The sequence below is a fragment of the Nyctibius grandis genome, chromosome 6 (assembly GCF_013368605.1).
Source record: "Nyctibius grandis isolate bNycGra1 chromosome 6, bNycGra1.pri, whole genome shotgun sequence".
NCBI classification, from domain to species: Eukaryota; Metazoa; Chordata; class Aves; order Nyctibiiformes; family Nyctibiidae; genus Nyctibius; species Nyctibius grandis.
Genome location: NC_090663.1, coordinates 3,421,084 through 3,440,417, shown reverse-complemented (window position 1 = coordinate 3,440,417; position 19,334 = coordinate 3,421,084). Strand labels below are relative to the sequence as shown.

The 19,334-nt window shown below is 46.8% G+C and overlaps 1 protein-coding gene across 2 annotated transcripts in view; it reads right to left on the bottom strand.

The window, feature by feature from the left end:
- SMOX (spermine oxidase) overlaps positions 1-17,327 on the bottom strand; it is a 57,028-nt gene extending 39,701 nt beyond the window's left edge. For both annotated transcript variants that reach the window (XM_068403654.1, XM_068403655.1), the window contains exon 1: positions 17,235-17,327. The gene's annotated coding sequence lies outside the window, so the exon portion shown is untranslated. The remainder of the gene's footprint in view (positions 1-17,234) is intronic.
- Positions 17,328-19,334: the final 2,007 nt, after the last annotated feature.

The window sequence follows — 19,334 nt, the reverse complement described above, 5'->3', positions numbered from 1 at the left end:
ATTTCCTGCAGAACTTGTATTCCGACTGCCAAGAAGAGCTGTACTCTATCCCATCCACATAACCGTGCGATCTTATCTTCCCTACCCTCCTTCTCTCTCCAATTGTTTGGGAAACTTAATTGATAAAACCAGCCTTAATTAAACAGGAATCTTGCCCGTGTTTGCACAACTCTGAACACAATGGGGTCTCAGTCAAATAAACACTGGTGTCCATATTACATTTGGGAATTCTCTGTGGTTTGGGGTTTTAAATTCATTGCAGTAAGCATGGGAGCAAAGTTTCAACAGGAATCTTTTCTTCTCCTCCCATCCTCTGTAATAGGAGGGTGAGACAGGGAATGAATCCGCCTGCAGAGAGGCTCAGTACTGGTTCCAGCTCAATGTGTACATGAGGATCATTTCAGGACACACCATACGAGACACGCTAGCCCAAAAGCAATTATTTTTTCTCACCACTTCTCAGAACCCAGACCTAACAAACTGCCCTGAAATAGCAGCACAACTCTCTAAATAGCATCATTTCTTGTCTGTTTGAAAGCAACACCCACACTGAATCTTTGATTTCATGCCATCCCCGAGCAGTTACCACATCTTTACCATTCAAGCCACAGGGAAAATCATTAGATGCAACAGAAACACTAGGGGATGAGAACCAAAATTAGAAAAGCCGAACACCGGCTTTACTCCCACAGTAACTGGTTTGACTTCAGCCTGGAACAGACTAGACGTGACCCCAGGAAAAGTACGTCTCTCCAGGTGAAGCTGTATTGAGGGGACTTCTCCTGGGCTCGTGCTTTGCTGGAACGTCAAATGCAAACCACATGCTCCAGCTCCAAGACAGCAGACACATAACCAGGGCCGGCTTCAGCACGCTGCGATACACACAGCGTTCTCCATCCTGTTGTCTGCGCAAACACACTCATATGTGAGATGAGAGCCCCAGGGCAGAGGAATTCAGGTTGGGAAGGATGTCCGTAGATCTCGGTGAAGTCTGGGCCATGGCTGGCAGGGCAGACTGGCTTTCTGAGACTTCTACCCACTAGGAGCTTCCCTTGAAGAAGACAGGTGTTTTCCCCGTGCTGCTTGAGGTATGGGGTTTTGCATATGACAACAAGAAATGTTTCAGTGCAAAAGCAGAGATATTCTCCTGACAAAACACTGTCTGCATTCAGGTCATCTAGAGATATCCAGAGGAAATCGGCGACTGCTACAAAACATCTCACACAGGAATGTATCTCTGCTGCAACGCAACAGAAGCAATTCACCCTGCCGAGTGATTTTCCTCTCGAGTGCTAGGCACACCAAAACAGAGCAGAGAGCAGAAACAGCTCATGAAAGACAAGGAAAAGAGGAGTGGGAGAGGGAAGAGGTGAGAACACAACAGTGACACCTTCAGCTTTGCTTGTACCTTGTTGCAGACTTCAAAACAAAGCCCAAGGATGAAATCTTGTCTGGAGACTCCAACAGAAAACTTCCTCCAGTCGACTTCTTGTGCTTTGAGGTTACTAAGTGTCCTGTAGGCAACTGCAGCCTGGAGTGCCACGGGATGCACATCAATGATGGATTATCACTTCTGCAAGGTGCCTTTCGTTCCTCCCGACACACCTGAACTCAAAAACATTTCTTCTCTGTGACAAGACATTTTACTGAAACAAAGGGAAGTTTACGTTGCGTTGCTCCTCTTCAGGAAACTGTCTCTCAAACAGCTTCACAGAATTAAGATAAAACATTCCCCAGAAAAATTAAATAGCACAGGCTGAGGGGAAAAAAAAAAAGATATATTAGATCTAAGAGATTTTTCACAGAGCAGGAAGACTTGTCATATGGTAAACAGTAGAAACTGGGAACTGGGACACTTATGATTTAGCTGTTCTTCCACAGCCTTCCCAGGTGACTGGGGGTAAAAGAACGACAATCCTATCCGTAAGTTGCTAAAAATATAGCACAATTTCAGCATGTTTAGATGGGAGCTCATTTTATTCAGCACATTACGCTTTATCCTTTCAATACTTCAGCTTCACCATATGTAAAACAGCATTAGCACCTCGCTGTGCCAAAAAAAGCATTTTGATTAATGCCCTCAGACGAAAAAGAATTAGTGTAAAGTATTGGATACCCACCAGGACCAAGCTATGTGCAAATCAGAAGAGATTACAAGCCAGTAAATTTCAAATCCCTGTTTGCATCCATCCCATAACTACATGCAGAAATCCATACAGCCTACAGATAGGCTGGCACGTTGGCAAGAAAAATTTGTCATTTCTAAATTTAGCAGACACTGCAATTATTCTGCGATGCTTCAAAAGGAACAGAGATATAAAGTGGAGCTTGTAGGACGACCATTTAAACTTAAATGGGAGCTCTGCTCGCTAAGCAAAGTCTTTTCTTAATTCCTTTCCTGTTTGGACAATTTGATCCACTTCTTTTCTTCCACTGCAACCGCAAGGGTCTGTCCTGCAGTGAATGGATGGGCTTTTTTCTGGGATAACTTCCAGGTTAAAGAGAAAGGATTTACACTTGAATGAAACGTAGGCTCTGTACTTGGAAAATTTGTTTTGAAAACTTGGGAAGGAAGCAAAGCCTCCTTCATTTAAAAAGGGACTCAATTAACATTCTCCAACAAGACTTCCTATCGAAAGGACAGTACTTGCTGGGGGACATGTGATTTGAAACTTGTTCTCCTCGCTCACAATGTCCCTTTCTGAAATACAGGCCACTGTTCTTGAGAGACACGAGGATCTCTGCACAGCTTTCCAAAGGACTGCCTGTCACCTTCAAGGCCTTCACTACGGACATAAGATGTTCTATGACTGAGGCTCAGGAAACTTAAAATAGCGCCTAAAGACCCTAATGAAGACCTAGAGTGACACGTTCACTCTGCAAGCACTGTGGATCCCTCTCCAAGGACAGCGCATCCAGGCTCCACCACAACCACAGCATGAATCCTCCCCAAGAACTCAGCAGCATCACAAACCTCACCACCTTGTCTTCTTGAAAACATACAGCATTGCACGTCTGGTTTTGCTTTTAAAATGTTTTGTAAAGAAGACACTAATGACCAACCAAGCAGGTGTTCTGCTTTTGATTCACACATTACTGGGTGGGGGTTTGATCTGTAGCAGGCAGCGGCCAGACAGGACCACCCTAATGGTTATCTTGGTTTTGAAAAACAATCCTGAAAGAGCTGGGCACGTCTAGATATTGCCCACGCAGGAGGAGGAAAACAACCTATGCCATTATTTTTTTCCAGATAAAGCTAAAGGGGAAAAAAAGGTCACTGAGAATTTAATATCCACTTTTATTTCTGAATTCCCTTATCAACTGCATATGACAGAGCATTCTTCACCCTTTAATAAGGACCGGTCGAAGTCTAGCCCGACTCGCAGTTGATGATGGATTGAGTATGGGAGTTTACTTTAACACACAGCAGACTGGGATGGGAGATAAAGGTATTATTAGTGTATATTGTTACAGAAAGCATGCAACCTCCACCTCATTTAACACTTTGGGGAGACCATCTACAACAGACCACTCTCATTCATTTCTTCCGGATGCCTCAAATTCAACATGACCCAGGCACGCAGCAGCAGAAGGGAACAGTTACCTGTAGCTACCCACCATCAGTGCCTCAGCTCTTTCTGAGGCTTTCCACATAGTGAAAACAAGGACATGGACTCTCTCCAGAGCCTGTCCGGTAATTTAGATGCTGAGATGTGAACTGCCCTTTGGAAAAAATATGATTTTCCCTGCTGACCACACTTTTAGTCCAGGCACTAAATCAGGTGTGGCTAACTATAAAAACTCTTCTGCATTCAACAGCTATTCTCTAGTTCATCCAAAATAAATTGGTGGCTTGGGAGTTTGTCTACACTGAAATAGACCAAAATAGTCACCCTGCAAGCTTTTCCCTTCATCCAAAATAAAAGTGATTTCGGGGCTTTGTTATTTAATAAGACTTTCCACGGGAAAGTCAGCATGCTTTAAATTCACACCCCACTTTTTATAGTGGAATAGTGTCCTTACATGGACAAATGCCTAACTCTTAGCCCTTGATGGCCACAAAAACACAGATGTCAAGATAGAAAGCATGAGAGAATCCTCCAAACTTCCCACATAAATGAACTACAAGGTGCTTTGCACAGCTGGTAAATGAGCTCCTCGGTCATAAACACACTTAACAGAGTTTACATTTGCTTAAGGTACTTAAAGATTAAGAGGTCTACTGCTGTCTTTTCTGCCTACAACAGACAGATGTTGGACAGCAGGAAAAGCTGAAGATACTTTTTAGCTGAGGTAAGCAGGCTATACATGAAAACCCCAGGCACCTCACTCAAGATACAGGGCCAAAAGTTGGGCTCAACTTGAGCCTTATGTCAGAACCCTCCATCGATCCCAAGGGAACCCACAAAATATTTGGACAGGGCATGTTTCACATAGTCACTTTCACATTACCTTGAGCTAAAGATCCCCTTGGCAGCTGCATCTTTTGTACCCAGAAACGTCCCTTGCAGATACCCTCTCCTGAGAATATAATAGGTGGTGACAACTCGTGAAATGTGCTCATATCCACGTCTTTCAATAAATAAGCTAGCTGCTGGGAAAATATAAACACACATCTTCTACAAGAGTCTGACTTTGTTTTCGTTATGTCGTTGAAAAAGAGTCAATCCACTCCAAAAGCTTTAAAAGGGCTAAATGCAGTAACTGCATCTTCTCAGGAAAAAAAAAAAGGGAAGAGTATTTCCATAACCAAATAGCCTCTCTCCCCCATGTATGGAACTGCTCATGCCAACCCCCGTGCCAGTTTTCTGATCCTGTCCACTCTGCATCTTCTTCACATGCTGGAAACAAGCTTTAGGACCAGGAACCTGCTGCAAAATCCAGGTTATCCCACACACGTATAGGATGCATCTCTCTGTTATATCATATTGGATTTAAAACTAGGGATGAAGTTTTCCTGCATGTATTAAAAGACATCTCTGAAAGGTATTTAACCACGAGAAGAACTGTGCTTTTAAAAGTGAAATTGCCCAGCTAACACGGGCAAAGTCTGAAAGTGTTTCAACTCTCTGTGCTGGGACTCAAATATTAATGTAAATGCTACAGACATACAGAGCCTCTGCCACAGAAAGTTCCTGGAAATGAAGTGATGGGGACACAGGACCATATTTACACCACTGCTCTACCTTGCAACATCTTGTGTCCATTTGTCACCAAGCGCATCTTCCTCTCCCTGCTCCAAGGCAGATTAAGCTTAATATACTTATGCAGTTGTGAAGTGTACTGCCTATTATCCAATTAGACAGATAACGAGATCTGAGTAACAGCACGTAGGCACAGATAACCGTTGGCTGATATCTGGTACAGATTAGACACGTTCTTTATTTTTCCAGCCCTTGCAGAAAAAGGGTTGGGATTCGTTCAAAGGCTGCTCTGAAGACTGGATTCAGGTAATAGTTTAATTTTGTTTGAGACCCATAAATACATCACGTTTGTTTCCTCTTGATCTCCTGGAGCTGTCATATGGCAACTGTCCTGTTACGAAAGTCCTGATAAATCTGGCGTGGCTTGTGCATTTAAGCTTTCAGTGCGGACAAAGGCAGATCTCACCACCTTTAAGGTCCCTTCCAGCTTCAGAAAATCCTATGGAACAATAAAGGATCTATGCATCAGCAGGAAAAAAATTGTATGCCTGTACAGAAGTGATAAGGATATTCAGAAATGCAATCTTGATTAGCTCTGACACTGTTCCACATGACATTCCCATAAGATCCAGCTAAGAAAACATGAACTAGATGTAATCACCATAAAATGGCTGCTTGACAACATAGTTCTCAGAGCATAATTATCAAGGGTTTGCTGTCTAATTGGGAGGGCACTGGAAAGCGGGTCCAGCCAGGCGTAAGAGCTGTGCAATATTTTCGTTACCAATTTGGATGATAGACTGGAATGTATGGCCATAAACCCACCAGATGATTCAACTGGGAGGATTTGCAAGCACTATACAGGTTTAGATTTCCAAATGATCTTGACACACTGGTCCAACATCAACAAAAGCAAATACTTAAGAAAGAGACGCCACAGGTACAAATGTAAAAGTGAGGAGCAACTTCCTATGCAGCAAGACTCCAGAAAAGGCTCTGGCATTTTAGCAGGTCATGGTACAATTGCGAGGTTCAATGATGTCCCACAGCTGCACAAAGGCAAACCTCAGCGTGCAGTGAGGATCCTTGGAAAGCACTTAGCTACACCTTGCAAAGTTTTGCCCTTAGCTGCTCACTGGTGTGCAGTTAATACACTTTTTATAAAAGCAGATTGGAGAGAATCTTGTGGAGAACAACAAAATTGAAAAACACCAGGTATGAGATTAAGCTGAATCCATTTAAGCCAGACATGTTCCTAAGAACAGACCAGCCCAGGCAAGCAGGCAGGCCACAGCCTGAAGGAAGCCTCCTTCTTCCTACATTCAGAGTTTAGCTCTTCTGAGTTTAACGCTCTGGCTTCAATCTCTGTTTAAAAACAAGTCAATGGCCACCAATGTGGACAAAAAGAACAAGAGTCCATGGGCTTATCAACATAGAAAAAGAGACCAGAAAGCACTTTTTAGATTCCCATGTGCTTTTACTTCACACCCCTCTTCTTCCAGCACACTTCCCCCATAGAAAAGCCCCATGTAGGTCAGTCTGAACACAAGTTTTTCACTGTTTTGAAGCAACTCCCTCATTTGCAGGTCTTGAAAAGAGTGACCATCCTACAGACATTTAGCCTGATGCTACCAATTGGGAGATAGATACAGATTGGATGGGTGGAACACAAGGTGGTTAAAATTTGGCTGGATCATTGAGCTGAAAGGGGAGCAGCCAACAGACTGAAGCCTTAACTGGCAGCCCTGTATGAATGGTGCTCCTCAACGAACAGCCAGTACTGATGCTGACACTGTTCAACATCTTAATTAATGCTCTGGATGACGGGATGGAGAGCTACCTCAGCAAGTTCAGAGACAACATCATGCTGGGATGAGCAGTTGATACACTGGAGGGCAGGGCTGCCCAGCAAGCTGGAGGAAAGGGCTGAAGGAAACCTCATGAAGTTGAGAAATACAAGTGTGAAGTCCTGCACCTGAGACAAAAAATACCCATTGTCAGCACAAACTGGGGACTGACTGGCAAGGGAGAAGCTCTTCAGCAAAGCACCTGGGGGTCCTGGTGGGCAATAAGGTGAACAGGAATCAGCAGTGTGCCTCTGCAGTGACAAAAGCCAGCCGCGTATTGGGTTGTGCTGGGAAGGACGATAGCCAAGAGCTTGGGGAAATGGCTCTTCTTCTCTTCTTAGCACCAAGGAGGCTGTGCCTGGAGCACCATCTAATTTAGCTGCACTCCCCAGAAAAGATACTGACAAACTTGAGAGTCCAGTGGAGCACCACTAAGGTGGTCTGGTCACTGGAATACATGATGTAGAGAAAAGAATGAAGGGACAGGGTTTGTTTAACTTGGAGAAGAAATGGTGGTTGGTGGGGGATCTAATTTCTATCTCCAACTACCTAACTGGGGGTTACAGAGAAGATGGAGCCAGATTCTTCTCAATGAGTATGAAAAAAAGGACAAGAAACAATGGTCATAACTTGCAGCAAGGGAAATTCTGATCAGACGAGGAAAATATTCCTCACCATGAGAGCACTAAGCATGGCATCAACCCGCCACACTTGACTGGAAAAGGTCAAAAACTTGATCAGAAAAGTTCACAAGAAACCTACCTTTGATTCTGGCCCTGCTTGGAGCAGGAGGTCAGATGAGAGAGCTCCAGATGTCCTATGCAACCTAAATTACTCTTCAGTTCTAAAAAATCATCATGAAGAAACTCTGAACAAGGGACTTTGCCCAGTAGCCTCCAGCACTCTACACTTGTTCAGTGACAAGAAGCACGTTAGACTCAAAAGCTGTCAATAAAATACCTTCCACATGACTAAAGATCCCTGTATCTGTAATTAAGGCAGAAAAAGAACACACTAGAGCTTTCACTGCTATTTGAAACAGAACAAGAGAAACTGGAGACTCACATTATACAAGTTATCATAGAAAAGCTTTGCAAGACGACTGTGAGGAATTCAAAGAGACGTACTGATAGTTCAAACAAACAAAATCAAGACTGCTTCTCCCTACCTGCTCTTCCCACCACAATAAACATGAGTCGACGCCAAGAGGTGTTTCAGACTTGTCCAGACCAGCCTTCATTTTGGTGTTAGCTTCTTCAGTTGTCTCGGGACAAAGGCTCTCTGCATGTAGCTGTACGTTTCGTACATACTTCCTACTCTCTCTCACAGAAAGGTGTAAGAAGTGTTAATAAACCTAGAGAAAATGCCTGCAACAATATACAAAGACAAGTTTTTTCTTTTTTTTTTTTCCCAAAACCAAAGTGAAGCACTTAGAAACAGTCAAAATGAAACTGCCACCTTCCTCTGAGTATCCTGTAAAACGAACCCTCTAAAATCTGGCAAAATAGATTCAGCTCTGGTGTACAAGAAGGTCAATGAATGCAAACGAAGTGTTCTGTGTAATGTGGACATCTGTCCACCTGGAAGCGGCAAGACCCAAATTCACTTCACCCAGATGGACAAGCAGCCCTGAGATATCTGTCTCTGTCACACGACAGCCATTTGGAATAATTTTCCTAAAATTACAACCATCAAGCAAGAATAACCTTCAAGCAAATGGCTAATTGTTCCTTTAACGCTGGCTGGCACGTTACCCAATTTACCTTAGTAAGTAATGTTTCTAGTGCTTATCATCTGCTGCATTTTCTGTCATGTTTTATGGTTGAGTGCTACCTCTCCTCTCAGGATAATCTTCACAGCCACATTTTATCAATCAATCAGCTTTGTAAATGCATGAATAACTGTATCCTTCACAGAAATGAAGAGACTGTACCTACAAAATCAGATGCACAGAGCGTAACCGCTGCAGGGAGGGAGAACAGAAAGTCACTCGTGAACTACAGCTGGGAGGTCAGATCAGGAGAGCACAACTGCCCACGTTGCAATCCAGCTAGCCATGGGGAAAGCCTTGGTGAGAGCAGCTGGCAAGGACCTTCACCTTACAACAGAGAGGCACTATTCTGGAATGGCTGGTGAAGATCAATAGTAGGTTCCTGAGGAAAAGATGGCACTTGAGGGAGAAGAACGTGTGCCCTGTCTTTAGAGACATACAGTCATGATGAAACCTCCCACGACAAACCACTTTATCTGTACTGCTGCCAGAAAGAAAAAGAATTGCATCCATCATACCCCAAAGTCTACATACGAGAGTCATAAAATCGTGTCCATCAGCTCAGTACAAGGTGCCAGATGGAGTACAGCAGGCAAGTTTTGGGCCATGCAGCTCAAGAAAGACATGGCCCAGACATTCCCAAAGTCTGCTGCAAAGAGAGGACTGAAGAGCTTGCTCCATGCAATAACAAAAGGGCAAGAGGTCAGCAATTTTCAACTGTAGCACAAGAAATCGAGGTCAGAAACTAGGAAAATCCTGGCAATGGTAAGAACAATGAAGGATTTTAAAGGATCACCAAGGGAGGATGGGGAAAGTCCATCACTGGAGCCTTTTAACAACTCTGTTGGACAAACATCTGCTGGGAAAGTTTAGATAGATCTGACCCAGCCTTGGGGCAGGAGGTCAGATTAGACAACTTACTGAGGTCCCTTCCGGCCTTGCTGTTCTTTGCTTGTAACAGGAATATGACAACAGAACATACCAGCAGCAGCCCCAGAGCATACGAGCTTCCCTAATATTTCCATAATATGTCAGAGAAGTGCTGCGAGATCCTGCGTGCAGCAGTCGCCCCTTCCCACATGGTAACTTCTCCCTCCGTTCCTGGAGGAGCAATGCAGAGAGAACACAATCGGTCTTACAGAACAGGAGCTCCCCAGCACAGCCTTCCCAACGGAGACATCCCTCTCACGTCCCACAGCACGGGGATGGTTGTTAACTGGAGCCCACCTGCACTTTTTCTCCCATTTTGCCTCCTTCACATCTCACCCTGCAGTCACAGAAGTCCTCTCTTTCTTCTCTTCAGGCCTTTCTTCTGTTCTTCCCCGGAATATTTTCATGTGTAAGATCTTCAGGACTGGATCCCTTTCACGTTTTGGAGAAGCCCTGAGCAAAATATCTGTGCTTCTAACAACAAAAAAGCTTGCAGATGGTCTGCTTAGCATTACAGACTCCCATCTCCCCTCCAGCACTGCCTGTCCCTCTGCTCGGCTGGGAGCCTGGCATGAGAAATCCCACCTGCATCAACTCTTCATACAGAAATGCCTAGTTAGTACTGACCTTTGGGTCATCCCCAGGATCTGCAATCTTCAGTGCTTCCTACCGGCTTGCCTGTGGCAGCCAGCTATGGAGAGGAGGTGGGCAGGGAGCCCACCACACAGTCCTGGCTCCCACCCCAAGGGAATCGGGGGACAAAAAGGGTAAGGACCCAGTGCTTAACTCTAAAGCCCGTGGTCACATTCAGCCCTTTGTCAAGTTCTCTTCAAAGTCCAAGTAGAGGCACCAGATGCTATTGTATAACTGGAGCAATGGTGTGACCTCCCTGTGACTATAAAAGGGACATTTAATTTAGTCTACTACATTACTGGAAGCACTGTGCTACTGCAAGCATTAATTAATGGCACGTAATCCTCTGTGAGATCGGACCACCCCAGCAGCAGAGTGTACACTGCAAGCCCCGAAGTACTGACCTTTGTCTCAGGGTTAGAGCTTGAGCTATCAACTTCAGCAGCAAAGGGGGTTTTAGGAGATTTTGCTTCCTTGCATGACCCCACAGCTCCTCCTGGCTCATTCTTGTCAATGCAAACCCGGTCTCCAAGCTCTCAGTCGTGTCTGTCCGTGGAAGCACGCAGTGAACAAGATGACAGAAGTGGTCCGAGGCAGAAATACCCACTGGTGTGGGTGTTTGTGAGCACATCCCAGCACATCCGAGGGCACAGTTTTGCAACCCCAGGAAACTTAGATCCAAGTTTGCGCTGTCCTTAAGAAGGACAGTCTTGACTGTCTGTGTAGTGCTGACAGCAGCAGTCATGGGATGGGCCAGGGATTGGATCCAACTGAAAAATAACCCCATAAAAATAAGTAATAATCTGCTGCCAGGTGTGTGGGCTCCTGATCAAGATCTGTCGCCCAGAACATACACAAGAATAGGACTAATCCTTTCACTGGAAGTAGCGCCTTAAATTTGTATAAGTCACTCGTAAGACTATGCCCTGATGGGGGTGGAGAACAGTTATGCAAGAGAGGAAACAAGCAGTCGGAGATAGGACAGCACAGTGAAAATATCTTAATGCAGTTTCACTGCTGGAGCCAGTGTCTTGCAAACTGATGCTCCTTCCAGCAACCCCAACTTTCCAAAAGGGTCTGTGGTTTTTAGGCGTTTAACCGAAGGATTATCAGACATGCTAATGATGCACGTCTTCCTGGCAGAGTCCTGTGGGATCACAACTGTGACTGATTCCAAAAAAGAAAATCCTGTTAGAAAAAAATTGGAGATCAAAGCAGGAGGTTACACCTACATCCTGCAACATGCATGCCCATGGGACAGGAGAATTTTAAATTCAGTTTCAGACTAAACGCCTGTCCGTCCAACAGAACCATTAGGTTAGCATGCTTGAATGTCACACCTGTACAATCTCTTCGGGAGAAAAACCCATTCCCACCTGCCCTGCAAAATGAATTAAACTGAACAGACCCTCTTATAAAGGAAAATAAACTGCTCCTTTCCTATGCAATTCCCAGCCTAGGAGTAGGCCAGGACTACCTGCTTAGCTTAGCACAAGGTATTTTCTGGATACATTAGCTACAAGGTAGCTTGAGTAGGTTTTTCATAATGAAAATGATCCAAACCAAAGTGCTTTTTTTTTTTTTTTCTCTCCTCAAAGTGTACACACATCATCATATCCTGTCCAATGTTTCAGCTATCCCAAGCATGCCAGCAACCCACGCTGCTAAATGCCACCCGGCTAAATCTAGAGGACACACTTAAGAAAAAAAGTTGGGCATTATGCAGAATAATGAACGATGAAGAAATGAATAAATAACTATCCATTCTTCAGAAATTATCTGCCTCCATTTAGTTCTCTACTTCGTCAGTCAGGAAAACAAACATTTTCTTATTTCTTAAAAGGTCGTTCCTGCCTTTGAACTCAGTACGTACACAAGAAAAAAAAAAAAAGAAAAAATGGATTTTAATGAAAATTTCATGCCATTATAAAGACTTTGCAGCCCTTTAAAGCCATGTTGGATAAAAGAAATGCAAGTGACCAAACCCAAAGATTCCCCACAAGCTGAAATCACCTTCTTTTACGTCAGTTCAGCTCCCTGGGCTCCCCACAGCTGAGAATCTGCCTCGCTTACTGTGACCTCCATTCTGTCACCAATCTGCTCTGTGGCCTCCAGCTCTCTCCCTCCGTCCTCCTGCTCTCAGAAGCAAGAAAAACGTGGTCTCAGAGGTTGACGTGGAAAACAGCTCCGAAGAAGGAATGTGCCACAGCCAAAGCTCTGTGTAAATCACTACTCCGGGGCTGCAAAATCTGTTTCTCTCAGACCCAGTAAGCTCCCAGCCACCATCATTTTGAATTATCTGAGAGCGCTAACAATAGCCGTCTTGTTTTACCGAGACTTGCAGAAAACCTTCAAGGATGGTCTGGTAGCAGAGAACTACCCTGAAACAGCTCAGGGATCAAACTCCAGTGTGGGAGGGGCTTTTTGACCCCTCTTGCATTTACATTCCTGCTGATGAGCTTATCTCACTACCTTCAGAGCAACCCAGGCCTTCCTCAGTGCCAAAACACTCCCTGCTGCGTCCATCCTTACAACCTCATGTCCCTGGCCTCTAGATGTCACAAAAGAAAAACTCCAGTGGCCACAAAAAAAACCTCAATATTGCGCTTAAAACAAAGGACACGATTAAAATTCACCAAAGAAGCACCACTCCTTTAAAGGCACCACTTCATTTAAAGATCTCCAGAGGAAAAGGTCACCAATATGCACACTGCATCTCCCAAAGCAAAGGTCTGTGTCATTCTGCTGACAGGTTCAGCCTGCAAACAGGTTGTTATAAAAACCCCACGTGCTGTGTTATCCTGATGAATCCCTACCCCCTGCACCGTTCCTCCAGCCTGGAGTTCAATCCCTAACCCAGGGTCCCTCCTCAAGGGTGCTGCCTCTGGTACTCAAAACCTTTTCTTCCCACACGATGATTAAAGAACATACTGTACATTTTGGTGATGTGATGGACACACTCTGGTCAGGTGAAGGTGAAGGACAGTGCCATGAACTTCATGAAGAGCATACGCCCTGCACAGCCGATGAGCAGTACCACTGCAACACCAACTGATGATATCCTACTTAACAAAAGACAGTTGTATATGTCAACTTTAGCCTCAAGAAGCTTTATTACAGGTTGCAGCAGACTCTCAGAAGGTACAGGGAGGAGCTGAACCCCACAGGCTCCCCAAAATACATTCACAACTGTACACGGACACAAACACGGAACCTCAAGCTCAGGTTCTTACAAAGCCACTCTCCAGAGCAGACAGACACCTCATGTGAAACAGCTGCACCACATCAACGTGCTCTCCAGGTGCCACAATGCACATGGTGCCAACTGGAGTCACCACGAAGCTTTATTTTCCACGTAGTTCATATTCCCACGCACAGTATTTCTGCAGCCTTTTCTTAAAATAAAAAAGAAACCACAAAAACATGAGATTTAAAAAAAAAAACAAACAAAGATTTGTAACTAATCTCCATGGTGACTACTACAAACTCAAGTGATATGACTGTGCATACACCCACATGCCCTCTACACAGAGCATGGAATACCTGGACACATCAAAGCCAACACATCAACAAGACCTGATGGATCATATCGTCAAGGTGGATGAAAATGTTCATGTTCCCTCAAGAGGAAAACGACAAGGATGACAACATGTTCTGGAAACACCATGATGTTTTGTGATGCCATTTGTTGAACAGTGCACTTCTTCGGAGTCCATAATACAAGGAATTGGTTGCATTTGTTTTTTTGCAGTTATGCTTCTATTCTCCTGTCACAGACCTGCTAGCACACTTGGTGTGCACATGGATTTGAACCCCAGCTCCCACCAGCCAGGAGAGAGCACCTTGCTCACCAGCCGTGGTGGGTTACTATCCCTCTCCCACACTACTGCTGTGCTACAGATTCATTTTTGCACCCAAGCAGAGCTGGACAGATCCTTAAGCCAGATGGTTTAGATGCTCAGCTGAGAAGGAAGAGTTCAAATCCATTCTCCACCCACTTCATTTCCGAGAGGCAATGTTTATACTTCTTTAATTTATTCTTTACCATTCCGACACAACATTTTATCTCACCAATAGAATTAAAAAAACCCAAACAGTTATTTAATTTCCATTGATTTGACTTCATTAACTTCTGGAGAGGACTAATGTTTGCGGCCACTAGGAAAGGATATTTCTACATTTTTCCATTTTCTGGTCTGTTAATCAGAGTTACTGAGAGAAGGAGACAGCAGTTAGACTTGAGAAATACAACAGGCTGTATTTTAATATTTGTCAGAGGCACAGAGAAAACAATTTCTATTTCTTGTTTATATAACCTGATCATACGAAGCAAGTAAATCCACATACTTCAGAAGTCAGCATCGCCATTGTCCCTAGACCCTCATTTGGGCCAGCGGGAAATTAGTTGGAGAATCTTAGATGTCATTAGAAGGGACTACTTTTCTGTGGGATGACAGTCACAGAAAACACGAAGTGATATAACTGGGTTGCGAGGACAGGCAGCTACACTTCCGTAGCAGGCAGCAGGAATACACCACATGCAGGAATACCCCTCCAAGCTTCTGAGGCAGAGATGGGCAGGAGTCTGCTACCGTGTGCGGATGGAGGATTGTGAAAAATCCAAATCATACTACTTGGCTATGGTGGAGACCAGTCAAAGAGCACCATCGGACCTTTTAGACCAAAGGGAGCCCATAAACCGTTAAGTCTCCTGCTTGTAAGGAATGTTAGCAACCTGACAGAGCTTTCCAAACTCTACCTCAACCTCTCCATCCCCACCAAGTCAATTCAGATTCCCCCAACCCAGGAAAAGACTGTGTTTCAGAGGTACCACAGTTAACTTGTGACAGCACTCGGGCACATTTTGGTGGCAAAGATACAACAGACAGAAAGTCCTTCAAGTGAAAACCAGAGAGGGCTATCCAGGAGTGCTTTCAGCAACAGCAGAGGCGAGGACAGGGGCTCCCAGGACACGAGCTGGGTGTTCGTGGTGTTCCAGCCACACACTCTGCCATTTCAAGAAAGTGTGGCACAACACGGTACAGCTCGAGAGCAGCTGCTCCGCTGAGCCAAAGGATTGAGAAGGATAAACCACCACAGTGCCCAACATCAGCTGGTATTTTCAGGACTTAAAGACCCAGACCTCCACGCCTATTTCCACATAGAGTTTGGCCATAATACCAGCTAGCTGCTCCTCTAAACCCAAAGATGCCCAGGTAAACATTCGAGCAGCTATGCGATGATTTGGATGCAGGCACTGAGTCAGACCTAAGACCATTGCTTTTTTGCCAGCTCAGTAGTCATCTGAACCTGTTTCCCAGTCTGGCACCCCAAGCCACGACGGGCAGAACAGGGGGATGAGGGAAAGACAGCACTGTCTCTTTTTAGAGGCAAAGCCAGTTGAAACTACAGACCTTGCTACTCATTGAAAACCACTGTACATCTGTTCCACAGCAGTGCCATAAAAGATTAGTAAGTGCTGGGCTAACAATCTGGAAAGGGAAAAGGACCTTGGAGTGCAAAATGTTATCACTAAGTCAATAAAACAACACTTGTAAAAGACTGAAAACATACAGCATTCTTGCAGAAGTGCTCCTAGGCTGATTTCTCATCCTCCGCTAAACCTCCCTGGTGACTCCGGGAACAGGACTGTGTCGTACAGGCTAAGGGAAAAGTGGATCAAGAGGGTGAGCTAAGGACAGAGCTCTGGACTCGACTCTATTCATGCAGGATCACAGAGTGGACGCGCGTTAGCCAATACATATGGTTTCACTTTTACGTAAAGCTTGTGTTTACATCTAATAGATCAGGGCAATTACAGCTGGCCCCAGCGCTGGGTTTGCGACAGCGTGCCTATACACCACGCAAAGGAATTTTAGGGGTGATCAGAGAGCAAGGATCAAGCGGAGCAGCCTGTATTTCTGGGGCTGAGGAGGTAAATTTCTGCAAAGCTTTGTTTTGAGGTCAGGTTCGGTAACTGACAATTGGCTTTGTGCATTTCGCTACTGCACGTCCCGGACTAATCCCTCATGCACTGCAGTGATTTAAAAGACGGAGCGATTCTGCAGAAGTCAATGGATTTGACTGAAAACCCGAGATCGCCGCGACCTGCGAAGCCCCCGGTTATTGTAACAGCTCTCTGTAAACAAGAAAACACCAAAACGCAAATGAACCGCAAGTCTTCACAGCTCGTAATTTACACCCCGCCTCGCGCATCAGATGATGGTGACTTTCCCACTTAACCTTTATCCTTCGTGTCATCGCCTGAAACGCTGAGGCAGAGAAAGCGGACGCGCATCGCGTGCGGGCAACAGGCTGACATAAACACAAAAACCCCAAAAAACCCAAAAAAAACCCAAAGCCCCAACGCAACCACACACATCAGCAGGTTCTCTGCCCTCGGCCGAACCCCCCGCACCTGCATGAGGCCGTGGTCCTTTCCCCCACCCTGTCCCCAAAAACACGGGTGGGGATAAAACCACCCCCCGCAGCCCCCCGCTCTCCACCCGGGCTCGCCGTGGGGCTGCTCGGGGCCGAGGAGCGAGGGGCTGGCGGGTTTACGAGGCGATTTTGCGAAGCTGGGTGCGTGGGATGGGGTGCCGGGGCAGGTCCCTCGGGCAAACGCCCTCCGCTCTGCCCCGTGGCAGCCACCGCAGGCTGGAAATCCTCCCCGGCCGCGTTAGGAGGAGGAGAAAGCCGGGCTGGCCACCGCCGAGGTGGGCACCGGCCTCCCCGCCGGCCCCCCAGCGCTGACAGCCGCAGGGACCGGCCGGGGCGCGGCAGGTGCCGGAGGGCAGGACGAGGGGGCCGGGGAGCTGGCGGGGGGGGGGGCCGCTCGTCCGCCGTGCCCTCTGAGGAGGGACCCCGGCCGGCGGGGAGGGGGCCGCCGCCTGCCCACCCGCCCCGTACCTCTCTCTGCGGTGGCCGGAGGGGACGGGGTCTCGCCGCCCGCCCGGCTCGCCTCAGCGCCTCGCTCCCCTCCCCGCGGCTGGCGGCTCCCGGCGCGGCTGCGGCGGCGGCGGCGGCTGCTGGCACTGCGAGGCGAGAACCAGCGCCGGCCTGTTTTCCAGCCACCTCCCCTTCGGCCCGCCCCGGCTCCGCCTCAAGGATCCCCCCGCCTCCTCCGCCTCCTCCTCCTCCTCTCCGCCCGCTTCCCCCCGCACCGGCGCGGCGCGGCCTGCGGGGCGGCGGGGCTCCTTCCCCCGCGGGCAGCCGAGGGAAGCTCACACCCACCCCGGCGACACGGCGAAGGCCCCGGGTTAACAAATCCTCCCTTAGGACAGGCCTGGGAGAGAGGACGGTGCCGGGGATCCCAGCGTTAGCCCTCGGTGCCCCTCAGACACTGGCTGGTGTGGGGTATATACTCTTAAATACTTCTGGGCATAAAGCCCTCACCATGCAGACCTCTCCCGAAGGCAGGGGAAAGCCAAAAAATGTCATTACGGTGTAACAAGCCGGGAGATGGCATCCAGAGCCCTAAAGCAGAGGGGACAGGGCTTGCCCGGCTTCTGAGTTTGATGCCTTTCATGCAGCTGAAGGGTGAAAGTCTCGTCTCCAAGCAGCAGCGCTGTAAACAGCACATTTTATTAAAATATAGTCTCATTCCGAAAAAAAGTTTGCAACCAGGAATGAGCAATATGTACAGCACGGGATGAGGATGCACCAGTGCAGCTGAAACACGCAGACGACCCCCAGCCTTCCCATTAAACACTGGCTGAAATGGCTTTTGGATGTCTGGAGAAACAGTCTGGAGAAAAGACTGAGCCTCGGATGAAAATAGTCATGTCTGCAAATTGCCTTCAAGCGTTTTAAGGTTTTATAAAACGCGCTCAGCTGCCTGCCGGAGGTTTGCACCTGCACGACTGGGGTGAGGTTGCTTAGCCAGCCAAAACATCTGGAGAAAAGAGCAAGAATAACACGGGGCTCGGGTTTCCCCGCTTCAACCAGATATTAAATAATAACTGTGCAAACTTTTCCATTTCATATATACAGTGTTTGCAGACCATTTTCTTCCAGACCTTGTGTACTCTTCTGACTGCCCTTTACTGCTGCTGTCACCACTGCAATCAATACCTCCAAAGCACCTCAGAGAACCCAGATGCTGATGCCACGGTGGTATTTGAAAACCAGGATAGGACAACGGGCATCTCATGTGTTTGAAACGTGGTTTCTGAGCCTGCAAGCCATAAGGGTGGCTGACCCCGTCCAGCACACCGCAGGAGCCAGCCAGAGCGGCTGGGCCAGGGTAGGCGTGGTGGGGTGCTAAAGCAGAAGAGGCAGGAGCTTTGCCTTCACACACATGCCCTGCAGCCTCAGCATAGGGTCTCTGCAGCCTAGAGATGGAAGCAAAGCTTTGCAAATTGAAGGGCTTCAGGAAAATGACCCATATCCCTGTTTTAATCAGCTATATCTGGAATGAGGGATTGGCAATGAGGTTGGTTATGTTGGCTGGGAAGAGCAGCCTTTCCCACCGGACCCGACAGAGTCTGAGATGATGAGGAAATAGGGTCAGTTTGATGGTCCAGCTTGGAGCTACCTATCTGGAGGGGATGGAGAGGAAGCCAGGATTTCCTGCCCGTAATCCTCAGCATCTCGCAGAGCAATACCTTCCCCCGGGGCTGCCTCTAATCGAGGCTGCGTCTGTTTGTAACCAAAGAGGAGCCACGGTGAAGAACAGATTGGTGCTCCCTGTTCCCACAGAGAAGCTGACCCATGAGAGATGCTAGTCATCCAGCAGCTGGGAAAGCTGGTGAGCCAATTCCTACTGAATGGCACTTCTATTTCCTCCATAGCAAATAAACAACCGTGCTTCAGGGCTGCACTAGCTTTCAGCTCGCTTGGCTGCAATTTGAAGGATTTGAACTAAATCTAGAAAGTTCTGAGTAGCTGGGGTCCCCTGGGCTCTACCCTCTTTCTGCAGTTTAAATTTGGCAACAGAGCCCAGCCAGCTAAAAAGCCCTAGGCATGCTTGCAAGACGTTTTGAGGGTACGCAGAAATGCAATTACCTG